The 12,618-nt window shown below is 39.3% G+C and overlaps 1 long non-coding RNA gene across 1 annotated transcript; it reads left to right on the top strand.

The window, feature by feature from the left end:
• Window positions 1–9,085: 9,085 nt before the first annotated feature.
• LOC112661445 (uncharacterized) lies at window positions 9,086–11,354 on the top strand. Its single transcript, XR_003137710.2, has 3 exons — window positions 9,086–9,229; window positions 9,513–9,615; window positions 11,082–11,354. It is a non-coding gene; the product is annotated as an uncharacterized LOC112661445 (long non-coding RNA).
• The last annotated feature ends 1,264 nt before the right edge of the window (window positions 11,355–12,618 follow it).

Genomic DNA, 12,618 nt, shown 5'->3' with positions numbered 1-12,618 from the left:
TAGCCGGAGTTAGTAGATGTTAAGTTATAAGGGAAGATCGAGCAAGTCTATTTGAATTTAGGGGCAACTGTATTTGATCTGTAAGACTTAGAGCATCGTAATTGAGGGTGCACGGTGGCCCAGGGCACGCATGCCTGACCATTACTGAAAAGACGCACAAATGTATCTGAGTAGTCCCATAAACGTCAGAGCTCTCTGGCTCTCTCTCTTTCTAGGACAACCTGGCGTGAAAGGATGTGGGTCAGTGTGATGTGTTACACCTGCTGGAACCTGCAAAAAAAAAAAAAAAAAAAAAAACAAAACCTGCATTACTTTTCTCTCCTGAGGGGATGAAGCAAACCCTGTGATCTTGGGAGACCCACTTGTTTTGTTTTGTTTTTTTTAATTTTATTTATTTATTCATGAGAGACAGAGAGAGATTGAAAGAGACAGAGAGAGGCAGAGACACAGGCTCCATGCAGGGAACCCGACGTGGGACTCGATCCCAGATCTCCAGGATCACACCCTGAGCCAAAGGCGACACTAAACCCCTGAGCCACCCAGACTGCCCGACCCACCGGGTTTTAGATGCTCCCAGGTCTCTCCACTGCCAGTACTCTGCTTCTTCCCCGGGAGATGAGAGTTAGAGCCCTGCTGTCTCTTGGAGTAGGGACCCTCCTCTTTCCATCTCGTTTAGTGTGGTGGGCAGGAGGTGGCACAAAGCTTGTTTTTCTATCACGCATCATATGTCTGTATTCTCCATGTAAAGTCTCACTTGATTAGAGGAAAAATAACCAGATTTTAGTTCCAACTTGGGGTGTAGGAAATTACTCTGATTTTCTTCTATCAGGCTTCATCTGTCTAAATGATTAGATTTCTCTCCAGAAAGATGGGACCAATCTACTTTTCCACTAAAAATATATGAAAATGCCCGTCTCACCATACCCTTACCAATAATGCTCATTTCTAATATTTATTAATTTGACAAATGAAAGATGGCATTTTCCTATTACAAATGTTCTCTCTTTAATTGCCTGTGAAGTAGAACATTTTTCCACGCTGCCAGTTGAATCTCTTCTTTTGTGAATTGTTCTTGTTCACTGTCTATACCATGGGCAAATGTTCATAAGTGTCACATTTTTAAAAGATTTAACATTTTATATTGATCATCTAGAAAAATCAGCAGTGGAAATACAAAGAAGTCTGACAAAATTCTGTTCTTTAGCTCTGAAATCGTTTCACTGCATTGTTTATTCCGGATCCACGTGGGAGAATGGTGGCAATTTTTGCACGAATAAGGAAATGTAGAAAGACCCTAAAGATCTAAATTAAGATAATGTCCTAAGTTTTCTTCCAACTTCTTGAGCAAACCAGCTACCAATGCTCTCCTTCCTGCCCTGCCTGCCCTCTGGTGGAGGTGTTAAAGAGCAGGCCCGGAGATCAAGCAAGCCATAGGGGAATAGAAATAGTGCAAAGGACCAGGGTTAGCACAAATGACACGGGCCCATGAGTAATGGAACAGCCAGTGTTTGACTTAACAAACCTCTGATCCTTGGTTTTTCTAGCATTAAATGAGGTTATGAGAATTTACCATAATTTGCCCCTTATTTCCACCACGGTACCTTTCCATAGGTACTGCTCTCTCTCTACCTTTGGTCTTGCTGACCTGAGTTATTCCTGCATGAGTAAAACGATCCCCAATTCTGGATCTGGAAAAGGACACAGGTTGACATAGTCTAGAAGTTGACTATGTCAACTAGAAGTTGACTACAGACTAGAGCTATAGTCTAGAAGTTAGGGCTCTCTTCCCAGCTCCAGCACTCGCTAGATAGTTGAGTGCCTTTGGGTAAGTCCCTGAAGCTCTCTGAGTCTATAAATTAAGAACAATGATATTAATGGGTCTATTGTGAGGCTCAAACGAGATAATAGCAGTGAAAGTGCTTTGTAAACAATAAGCCACTACAGATCTAGGGTGATATTAATACAGTGTTGACAACTCTTTCTCTCAATCAATATTTAACTTGACTTAGTTGCCTTTGTATTTTAAAACAAGAAATAATCAGTTTATCCTTTTAAATCTTTAGCAAATAAATGGAGCCTTTGGTCTCACATCCATAGAAAAAGCAAATTACATGTCCCAGTGTGACCCAGCTCTGTGTGTGTACTCTGATCTCACTTTCATTTTTCGTTGTAATTATAGCATTGAAAGAGTGGAAGGTTTAAAATTACCCCTGTCAGAACTAGTCATTATTCAGTGACTCTATGTTTCAAAAATATTGCTCATGTCTTTAAAATAAATTATCAGGTTCTTTTATTGTTACCTTGACCTAAATATAAATTTATTGACAGAGTGATGATAATGGTCTTTAGTGTTTTTTAAAACATTTCCTTGAAGTTGTAATAATGTGGAAGATTCAAACATACTATTTAAACATATTAAATATTTACATACAATTTAAGTATTTAAATTGCTGATACATTTTGTTCTGGGTGGCTAAAGATAAATGTGAAAATACATAGATTTATATACCTAGAAGAGTTGAGAGATTTGTACTCCTTTCTCCGCTACGTACATAGTCTCTCCTTCCTCCTCTCACCCACTGTAGTATGATACACTAGAAGGATAAAAAGGTAGATTATCTGAAAAGAGACAAAACTGTCAAAGGTATTTGGTCCAAGGCACCATTATTCTTGCCTGAGTATTTATAATAGCCACCCATCTGGTTTTCCTACTTCTGTGTGTTCTTAAAACAGCAGCCAGGATGACTCTGTTAAAATCCAAGTCAGCTGAGTGAAGTAAGTCAGTCAGAGAAGGACAAACATTATATGTTCTCATTCATGTGGGGAATATAAATAATAGTGAAAGGGAATATAAGGGAAGGGAGAAGAAATGTGTGGGAAATATCAGAAAGGGAGACAGAACGTAAAGACTGCTAACTCTGGGAAACGAACTAGGGGTGGTAGAAGGGGAGGAGGGCGGGGGGTGGGAGTGATTGGGTGACGGGCACTGGGGGTTATTCTGTATGTTGGTAAATTGAACACCAATAAAAAATAATAATAATAAATAAAAAAAAAATCCAAGTCAGAGGGCAGCCCGGGTGGCTCAGTGGTTTAGCACTGCCTTTGGCCCAGGGCCTGATCCTGGAGACCTGGGATTGAGTCCCCCGTCGGGCTCCCTGCAGGGAGCCTGCTTCTCCTTCTGCCTGTGTCTCTGCCTCTCTCTCTCTGTCTCTCTCATGAATAAATAAATAAAATCTTAAAAAAAAATCCAAGTCAGAGAATATCATTTATATGCTCAAAAACCTCTGATGGCCTTTACTACCCAGTCCCCTTTTCCTACCCACCCCCTCACGCCCTCTGTCCAGCCACACTGGCCTCCTGGACCACACAGGTTTCAGTTCAGCTTTGCCCTGGAATGCGCTTCCCTCAGATACCTATAGGAGTGGCTTCCTCACCTCCTTCAGGTTTATTCATTTTTTTTTTTTTTTTTAGGTTTATTCATCTTTTCAGTGGAGTCTTCTCCTTTGCCACTTCGAAAATTCCAGCTCCCACCCCATTCCTACATCCCTGCATTCCGTAATGCTTATCACCATCTAGCATACAATATGCTTATTTATTTCTTCTGTTTATTATCTGTCTCTTTTCCAGAATGTAGACACCACGAGGGCAAAGAGTTTTGTTTGTTTTGTTAACAGCTGTATTCTCAAGGCCTGGCTCATAGTAAGTGTTCAGCAAATGTTTGCTGAATGAATAAATGAATGCATAAAACAAAGATAAGTCATGGTCTTATTTGATTTGCGACACTGTGAAAATTGTAAATTTTCATCAAAACTTTTTCAAAAGCCAGAAAACTTTGGATCTTTTCTGATGATGAGACATCCAAGGTATCAGTGTTTTCCTTTTTTACCCTTCTCCTAATATCTTGGCCATTTTACATCTGAAGAATTAAGATCTTCATTAATCATCACTATCCTGTTTTATTTGTATAAATCACTCCTAGTTTGTCCTGAAAGGATAAAATAATTGAATAATAATGAAATGTCTGTCCTTTGCTTTTTTTGACACTATCTCTTGATGATTTTAGTTTTGGCGACCCTTTTTCTGACTTCTCTTTCTTGCTGTTTCCAAAATATAAGTATCACCAGAGGATCTTGCTTGGATTTCTTTTCTTACTTTGCGTATTCTTAACCACTGTTGTGGCTTTTGTTATCTCCTTTTCTTAGATGACTCTTAATTTGTAAACTCAATCTTGATATTTCTTATTGGCTCTCAAATCTGCGTGTCCCAGGCTGGACATATCCAACTAGCCACCTTGCAAGGTCTCAAATCTTACATATCTAAAACCACATTTATCTTTTTTCCTTTATTTTTTTAAAAGATTTTATTTACTTATTCATGAGAGACACAGAGAGTGAGGCAGAGACTCAGGCAGAGGGAGAAGCAGGCTCCACGCAGGGAGCCCAGTGTGGGACTCAATCCCTGGACACCCAGACGTCCCTCTTTTTTTCCTTTAAAACTGGCTCCTAGGGGCGCCTGGGTGGCTCAGTTGATTAAATATCAACTTCTGCTCCTGTCATGATCTCTGGATCCTGGGATCAGGCCCGTATTGGGCTTCCTGCTCAGCAGGTAGTCTGTTTATTCTCTCTCTTTCTCTCTCTTTCCCTCCCCATCACTCATTTTCTCTATCTCTTAAATAAATAAATAAATAAATAAATAAATAAATAAATAAATAAATAAAATCTTTAAAATAAAATAAAATAAAACTGGCCCCTGTTCCAGTAACCAATTTCTGTTAATAGCTTTGCCTTCTTCCAAGTTTAGAAATGTTTCTAAGGCTTGAATTGTTTGTAACTCTTTCCACATTGTCAGTTGTCAGCCCTTCTTGCTTGTATTTCTGAAGTAGCTCTTGATTCATCCTCTTCTTTAAGTAGATCGGGAATGTGGCCTAAGATTCTGCATTTCTGGTCTGCTTCCTGAGTCAAGCTGATATTGGTCTGTTCACCACACCTTGAGTAGGAAAGGCCTACTATAGGCTAACAATGGCCATTTGAACATAGTCTTTCGCTTCCCAGGCCATGGCCGTATCTAAGGAATACTTAATTCTCTTTCAAAATGGAAATCTAATATTGCCTAGTCTTGCTTTAAAAGAAAAAAACATCTTTTCTATGTCATAGATTTAGAAAGTTATAGAGACAGAAGATAAAAAATTCAAATCAGCCATAATGGTCCATTCACAATTAATCATCAACACTTAGAGACATCCTTATAGTCCTTTATTTCTTTGCATACAAAAAAAGTTCAGATTTTATTTATATTTTTAAAACCACAGAAGGATCTTTGATTCTTTCTTTAGTTGCTCTATGTATGCATTCGCTGAGTGTGTTGAATCCCTTGTCTTTTAAAGTAGGATCTGTCTTCCCTATATGATACAAGTGCTCACTGCTCCTTTTCTTGACCTCTCTTCCATCTGGGAACTCGGGACTTGGTGCAGCCAAGCAGATGCATCCTCTCTAGACTTTGATTCAAGAGCTGGTGACTCAAACAGCAGGGATGACGCAGAATCTGTCCTGGCCAGGGCACAGCAGCAATGGCAGCTGCATCCGGTTTCCAGTGGCAGGAGGGACAGCTGTTCTGTGGCAGGGGGCAGTGTCCAGCATCCAAGGACTGGGCACTGCAGATCACGAGGTCAGTGCTTGGCAGCTGCCATAATGACCAGCTTTTCAGAGTGCTTTGTTCGGGTGGGGTTCTTGCCCAGTGGTTTGTCTTTCCACCTTTACTTCTTAAATTAGCTTAAAAGTGGACTTAATTTACTGTCAAGAAGTTCTAATGATATTAACAATAACTAACTCTTTGGATTAGATATGCCTGGCAAATTTCAAAGGATATTTATGTATAAGGTATGCTTTGTGTGTGTTCATTCATTTAATTTTTACAACTTCTCATGCATGTACTGGTGTTACCCCCATTTTGCAGGCGCTGAAACTGAGTTACAGAGAAATTAGGTTACTTGCTCAGGGCCTGCGGAACTATAAATGGTGGCCCTGAAACTCAAACCTGGTCAGCTGACCTAGTTCTTCAGAGCCCTGCCTGACACATGTACTGTTTTATAACCTGCTTTTTTCTATACTAAAACTTCATGGGCACTTCCACATTATTAAATATTCATCTAAATATTTAAAGTAGCTGCATAGTGTTCATTTGTAAGGGCGATTCCTGATTGGTTTAACGAACTTGTATTGTTGGACGTTAAGAATATCTTGGTGGTTAAAGTTTTTTGTTTTGTTTTGTTTTTTAAATATCCATGACTCTCCTTGGGATAAAGTCCTAGAAGCAGGACTTTAGTCAAAGGGTATTCCAATTGCCTTCCAGAAAGTTTCTACACACAGCAGTGTATGGGAACATCCTATTTCCCCGAGTCCTTAATAGCAATGGATATTATCATTAAAATTTTTTCTTTATGGTATTGAAAATGATATATAGCTTTCACTGAAGCCTGAAATTCTTTAAACCTTAAAAATAAATCTATTGATTATTTGTCAAAAGTTCTTTTTTGAATTGACTACTCCATCACCTATGGGATAAAGTTGAAACCTTAGAAGGCAATTCAAGGCTCTTCCTACTCTGACCCCAACTTCTTCTCTAATTCTCCTACAAGTCCTAAAAAACATTCACCCTCCACATCCAGGGGGATTATTTTGTTTTGTATGAGTTGGAACTATGTGAATGTGCTATTTTTATAGGCCACAAATGGTTGACTATTGACGTTTTCTTATGGTTAAGTCTTATAAATCTCCAAAATATTTGCTTTCCCACTAGAATGTTTTCCCAAATGTCTTCGTGTCTCGCTGCTTGGTGAAATCTTTCCCATTCCTTATGAAGCCATGTTCACTGGTCCTGTTCCCTACCCCCTTATTCCTTTACCATCCTTCTCCTCTTCCCCTTCCTACCCCAGTTCAGGTAACTGTAAATCACTCCTTTTCACCATTTCCACTCTACTTCTTTTCTATCTAGCTGTGGAATGGATTACAGCTGGATAATGTGCATTTGCCTGGTAGAGGCCAAGCCTTCTGTTGCTTTTCGCCAGCAGAGACTCTCTTATTTATTTTGGCAGTTAACAAGGTTTCCGGCTCACAGCAGTTGCACAACAAATGTACGTTGCAGTGAAGAACCAGTAACTTTAGGGCCCAGGAAGTGCCTTATTAACCAAATAATAATTGCAATTTCCTTCCATGTTAAATAAGGAAGAGCATGTGTAATATCTTCTAATTTGGTTGGTTGGTATTTTGCTTGGCAGTGGCCCTATTTATTTGGAATCCTCCATCCTTCTCTTTCATTTTTTTCCCTAAATTTTCAGATGTGGTAATTATATTGCAATTCAAAGAAATTAATTTACTCCATGGCACAATTCTCAAGGGCGAAAGAACACAATTCTCTAACTGGCTAAATAGTAATCAGTGTACTTTCCAATGAATAAATGTATGTTCTCCCTTTTAATTAGATTCACCTTTTTTCTTAGGTAGACTTTTAGGGAACATTTAGTGACTTCCAGGAAACACTAATTGCTATGGATAGAATTACAGTATTTCAGCAAGCTACAGAAAACATTAAGAGTAAAATTTTGCTTTAATCGAAGTGGAGTTGACATACAATATTATATTAGTTTCAGGTGAACAAAAAGTAAAAATACTTTTAAAACCATTAAAAACACTTAAACTGAATCTCATTAAGATAAAGCCTTCTATTTATAAAAAAGATACATTCCATGATCAATTTAAATTGTACTTACAGGAAGAAAGTCACGGAATCATAGAACTTTAAAGGTAGAGGGGATCCCCAAGGTTTTTAGTATGTTCTCTGGTGGAAAAATATCAAATAGGAATAGAGAGAAGATAATAGTCTGAATTTAGCATTGGCTCCATATTCCCCTCTCCAGTGAATTTTCAAGTGAAGTTTCAACCCTTGGTCATCTTCTCTCACCCACATATCATGCCCTAGCCATGCCTCAAACAAATTCAGGTAGAAGCAATCTCAATCCAGGCCTCTTTTGTGTGTATAGTCAGAAGAGACTGGGTGCCCCGGATCCCCCATGACTTTTTCTTTCTGCTTTCTCAGAATTTTTCCTTTTTTTTTTTTTTAAGTCGCCTCCATGCCCAGTGTGGAGCCCAACATGGAGCCCAACATGGGGTTTGAACTCACAACCCTGAGATCAAGACCTGCGTGCTGATTAAGAGTCAGACACTTAACAGACTGAGTCACCCAGGCACCACAGATTTTTGTCCTTTGTAGGTGGGCTTTGCTACCCAAGGAATTGGTTCAGTTGCCAGATCCAAAGGTCCAGAAGATCTGTTTGAGATTTTTAAATAGAGGGTGGGATGTTATGATGACAAAGGCAGATAATAACAACTAACTGGCAAGAATGTGGAGAAATTGTAACCCTCATGCACTGCTGATGGAAATGGGAAATGGTGCAGCCACTTTGGAAATAGTGGCCGATGGGTCTTCAAATAGTTAAACACAGAGTAACCATATGATTCAGCAAGTCTACCTGTAGGTGTACCCAAGAGAAATAAAAACATTTGTCTACACAAGAACTTGTAGATGAATATTTATGCAGCATTATTCATAACAACCGAAGAATAAAAACTACCTAAATGTCCATTAGCCAATGAATGGATAAATAAAATGTGGTAAATTCATCAAATGTAATATTATTCAACAACTAAAAGGAATGAAGTACTGATACATGATACAACATGAATGAATATTGAAAACATGCTAAGTGAAAGAAACCAGTCATAAAGGAGCACATTTTTGTGACTCTATTTATATGAGATTTCCAAATAGGCAAACATACTGACAGTAGGTTAGTGGTTGCCTAGAGCAATGGCACAGGGTGGGATGTGGGGGTTCTCTTTGGGTCATGAAAGTGTTCTAAAATTGATTGTGGTAATGGCTGTACAAGTCTGTGAACATACTAAATGCCATTGAATTATATACTTTAAATGGGTAAATTATACAGTATGTGAATGTTATGTCAATAAAGCTATAAAAAAAAAGAAAAAAGGGATGTGTGTGTGTGTGTGTGTGTTTCATTTAATTTTATCTTTTTGTACTTCTCTGGCCAGCTAGACATTCCCATGTCTAATTTCAGACTCTCTTTGCCCTTTGATTCTGCTTGAAGTCCAGCCAATAGCTAATGTAGCAGGGTGGAAATTTAACTCACACTACAACTCAGACACAAAGAGAAAATGTAAGTTCTTTATTTAGGCTGTAACCAGTCTGGTTTTTCTCCTGCAGCCCCAACTGATGAATAGTAGTGAAGACGAACAGCATGTTTAGTCCCCAGTCTCTGGGAGGCCACTATGATGGAAGGAATGGGTGAGACTGATTTACCTGCAACAACCACACACTTCTTGTTGCAACTAGAACTACTCAAGTGACCAATGGACAGGAAAGTATGATGTGCTAAATATATGATTCTGAATTCTTGATTTTTAACTCTGTGCCTTGCTTTGGCCTTTGTTTTCTATGAGATTCAAGACTTGCTTTGAACTCCTGAGTGTATGTGTGCTGCATAACTCATGATGGCTCTCCTGACATCTGACTACCAGTTCTGTCTTACGCATTGGTTTCCAGGTAATGAATATGTCTCTGGGTTTGCTTTTTTCCTGTAACCGGCCGCAAATGTTCATTGTTTCAGTCTCCTGGTCATGGCTTCTAATCTCATCTCTATGATCAGTAGCTGGCTCAGGTGATAAAATGATTGTTTTGTGGTTTCCTGAAGCATTAGAGCTTAATAGACTATATATATATACTTGTTCCCTTCTAAGGAAGGTACATTTGAAGGCACTCTAAAATATTTTAAATAAAATTTAACATGTGCTTATAATTTTGTATTGATGATGCTCTGAGTACTTACTTTACTTTTTAAAGCTGTGTTTTCTGTTTTTTTGTTTGTTTGTTATTTTTGGAAAGTGGGCTGCCTGACTACTGGTGCTTTGAATGGAGGGAGGTACAAAATAGTATTATATTAGTTGGCGGGGAGGAAGATGAACTGTGATGTATATTGGCACTTCAAATTGTTTAATCTTGGCCAAACCAGGTCAGTAACATGACAATTCAGAAAGGAATTCAAAGAGTACTTACTGGCTGCTTTGAGCAATTGATTCTGAAAAGTTGTGACTTCCTTAGACACCAAAAATATTTCAAAATTGATGTACAATCAGGACTGAATAGGACCTTAGCAGTGATATGTGTCCTACAGTCTGAGTGCCAATCCCGGGAGGTCTTTTTTTGTTTTTTGTCGGTTTTTTAAATAAATAATACATTATTTGGGGGGCAAAACCCCCAAATTTAAGAACATTAAACATTATGTGAATGCCTTTTGAGTTTACAAAGAGACAAAATTGATTAAACTATTTGATTACTAAATGAATAGGGATTTGAGTATATATTTTATAGGATTTTTTATTCAATTGAAGGTATCTATGTGTACATATATAAATTAAAGTTCAGGGGGAATATATGTGAATAAATATAAATAAATATGTACATATAAGTAAATCATAAATATATGTATATATTCTTTCTTAGGTATGCTGTGCTAAGATTCTGCTGGATATAATTTTCATATTATCCTCTAAATGAAAATATTTGTTAATTCGTAAATTATACCTATAAATTCACTAAGAAGTGAAAAGTTGATAATGACCATTTCAAACAAGTGTATTCTTTTGGGTAGTTATTTGCTTACTCAGATACTCAAAAGTTCTTATGAGATATTAAAAATGCCTGAGACATTTGTAAGGACCTTAAAGCAGCTATAGAAGAAATACTAAAAAAGCATGAAGTGAAATTACATAGATTGCTAGGCCTGAATAAATGCAAGGATGGTAGACAAAGAAACGTCAAGAAGGAGAAGGAAACGGGCACCCGGGGGGCTCAGTCCATTGAGCATCTGCCTTCAGCTCGGGTCATGGGCCCAGAGTCCTGGGGTTGAGCCCGCGTCGGGGTCCCTGCTTCTCCCTCTCATTCTGCCCCTCCCCTCGCTTGTGCTTTCTCTCTCTCAAATGAATAAATAAAATCTTTTTTTTTTTTTAAAGGAGAGATGGAAGTGGAAATGAGAAGAGTGAAGTATCGAAGGACTAGTCTATCTAACTGGGGCTCCTGGGTGGCTCAGTCGGTTAAACATCTGCCCTCAGCTCGGGTCATGATCTCAGAGTCCTGGGATCCAGCCATTTTTTGGGCTCCCTCCCTTGCTGGGCAGGGAACCAGCTTCTCCCTCTCCCTCTGCTGCTCCCCCTGCTTGTGCGCATGCACGCACTCCCTCTTTCTCTCTGTCAAATAAATAAATTAAAAAAATTTTTTTAAAAGGACTAATTGGGGATCCCTGGGTGGCTCAGCAGTTTAGGACCTGCCTTTGGCCCAGGGCGTGATCCTGGAGTCCCAGGATCAAGTCCCACATCGGGCTCCCTGCATGGAGCCTGCTTCTCCCTCTGCCTGTGTCTCTGCCTCTCTCTCTCTGGGTCTCTCATGAATAAATAAATAAAATCTTTACAAAAAATAAAAATTAAAAAAGGACTAATTTAACAGAAGCCCTGGGTGGGACACTGATGATCACTGTGGAAGAATGGAATGTGTTTGCACAATTTAAACACTGTGCTGCAATGAATGTGTGTATTCTCACCCAGCTCCTAGCTCGTCTTCTAATTATATTGGTTGGGCTGCAGGATAGACTTGTCTCAAGCGGGCCCAACATAATGAGTTAAACAAGGAAAATCCAGAGTCAACAAGGTGGCTTCCAAGTGCCTGGGACTGAGGCTCCTAATTCGTGGCTTTGCCATTCCTGAAGATGTTACCTTTATCATTCACACTGCAGAAAATGTCTCACCAGCATCCCGATCGGGCCCACATTTTAGCCAGTGAGAAAAGGAAAGGCAGAAGCAGATGGCCTTATGAAGCCTGACATGGTGTTAATCAGAAAGGGAAATAAAGGAGAAAGAAACCTGACCATGTGTCCAGTGTGATCTAAGAACAGCTTGATTTGGAAATTTAGCCCTTTGGGCAACCCTTTGGGTATGCCTTTCTAGGAAAAAATGGTTAATCTCTGGGGTCCCCCCACCCATCCTGTTTCTCACCTTAGAGAGATGCCCTGTTATAATGGGAAGAGGATGTGGTTTATGTGTCCCTGATGTGGGGTGAATTGGAAAGGTTTGGCTGCGCACCAGGTTTCAGCAAGGGTCAGCCACAGAGATGATCTCTTTCTAGGGCGCTACATGAAAATCAAGGACAAACTCCTACGTCATTGGTATTACTTTCATTTATTCAACACTGGTTCTCCAAGTGTGGCCTCTGGACCAGCAGCATCAGTATCACCTAGGAACTTGTGAAAAATGCAAATTCTCCAGCCCCACCACAGACCCACTGAATCAGAAACTCTGGGAGTGGAGCCCCACGACCATCTTTTAACAAGTCTTCTAGGTGATCTGAGGAACGTTAAAGTTGGAGAATCATGGATTTAATGCAATTCACTGAAAGGAGGAGTAGGAATACATGTTTGACTGCTTCTCTTTTTTCTCTTGGTCTCTTTCTCTCTCCTTTCCACAATTCTCTGGGACTAAGAAAGAGTAAGCTCTCCTT

This window comes from Canis lupus, chromosome 18, assembly GCF_003254725.2.
Source record: "Canis lupus dingo isolate Sandy chromosome 18, ASM325472v2, whole genome shotgun sequence".
Taxonomy (NCBI): Eukaryota; Metazoa; Chordata; class Mammalia; order Carnivora; family Canidae; genus Canis; species Canis lupus.
The sequence above is the reverse complement of the archived record's forward strand: the minus strand, read 5'-3'. Positions and strand labels throughout refer to the sequence as shown.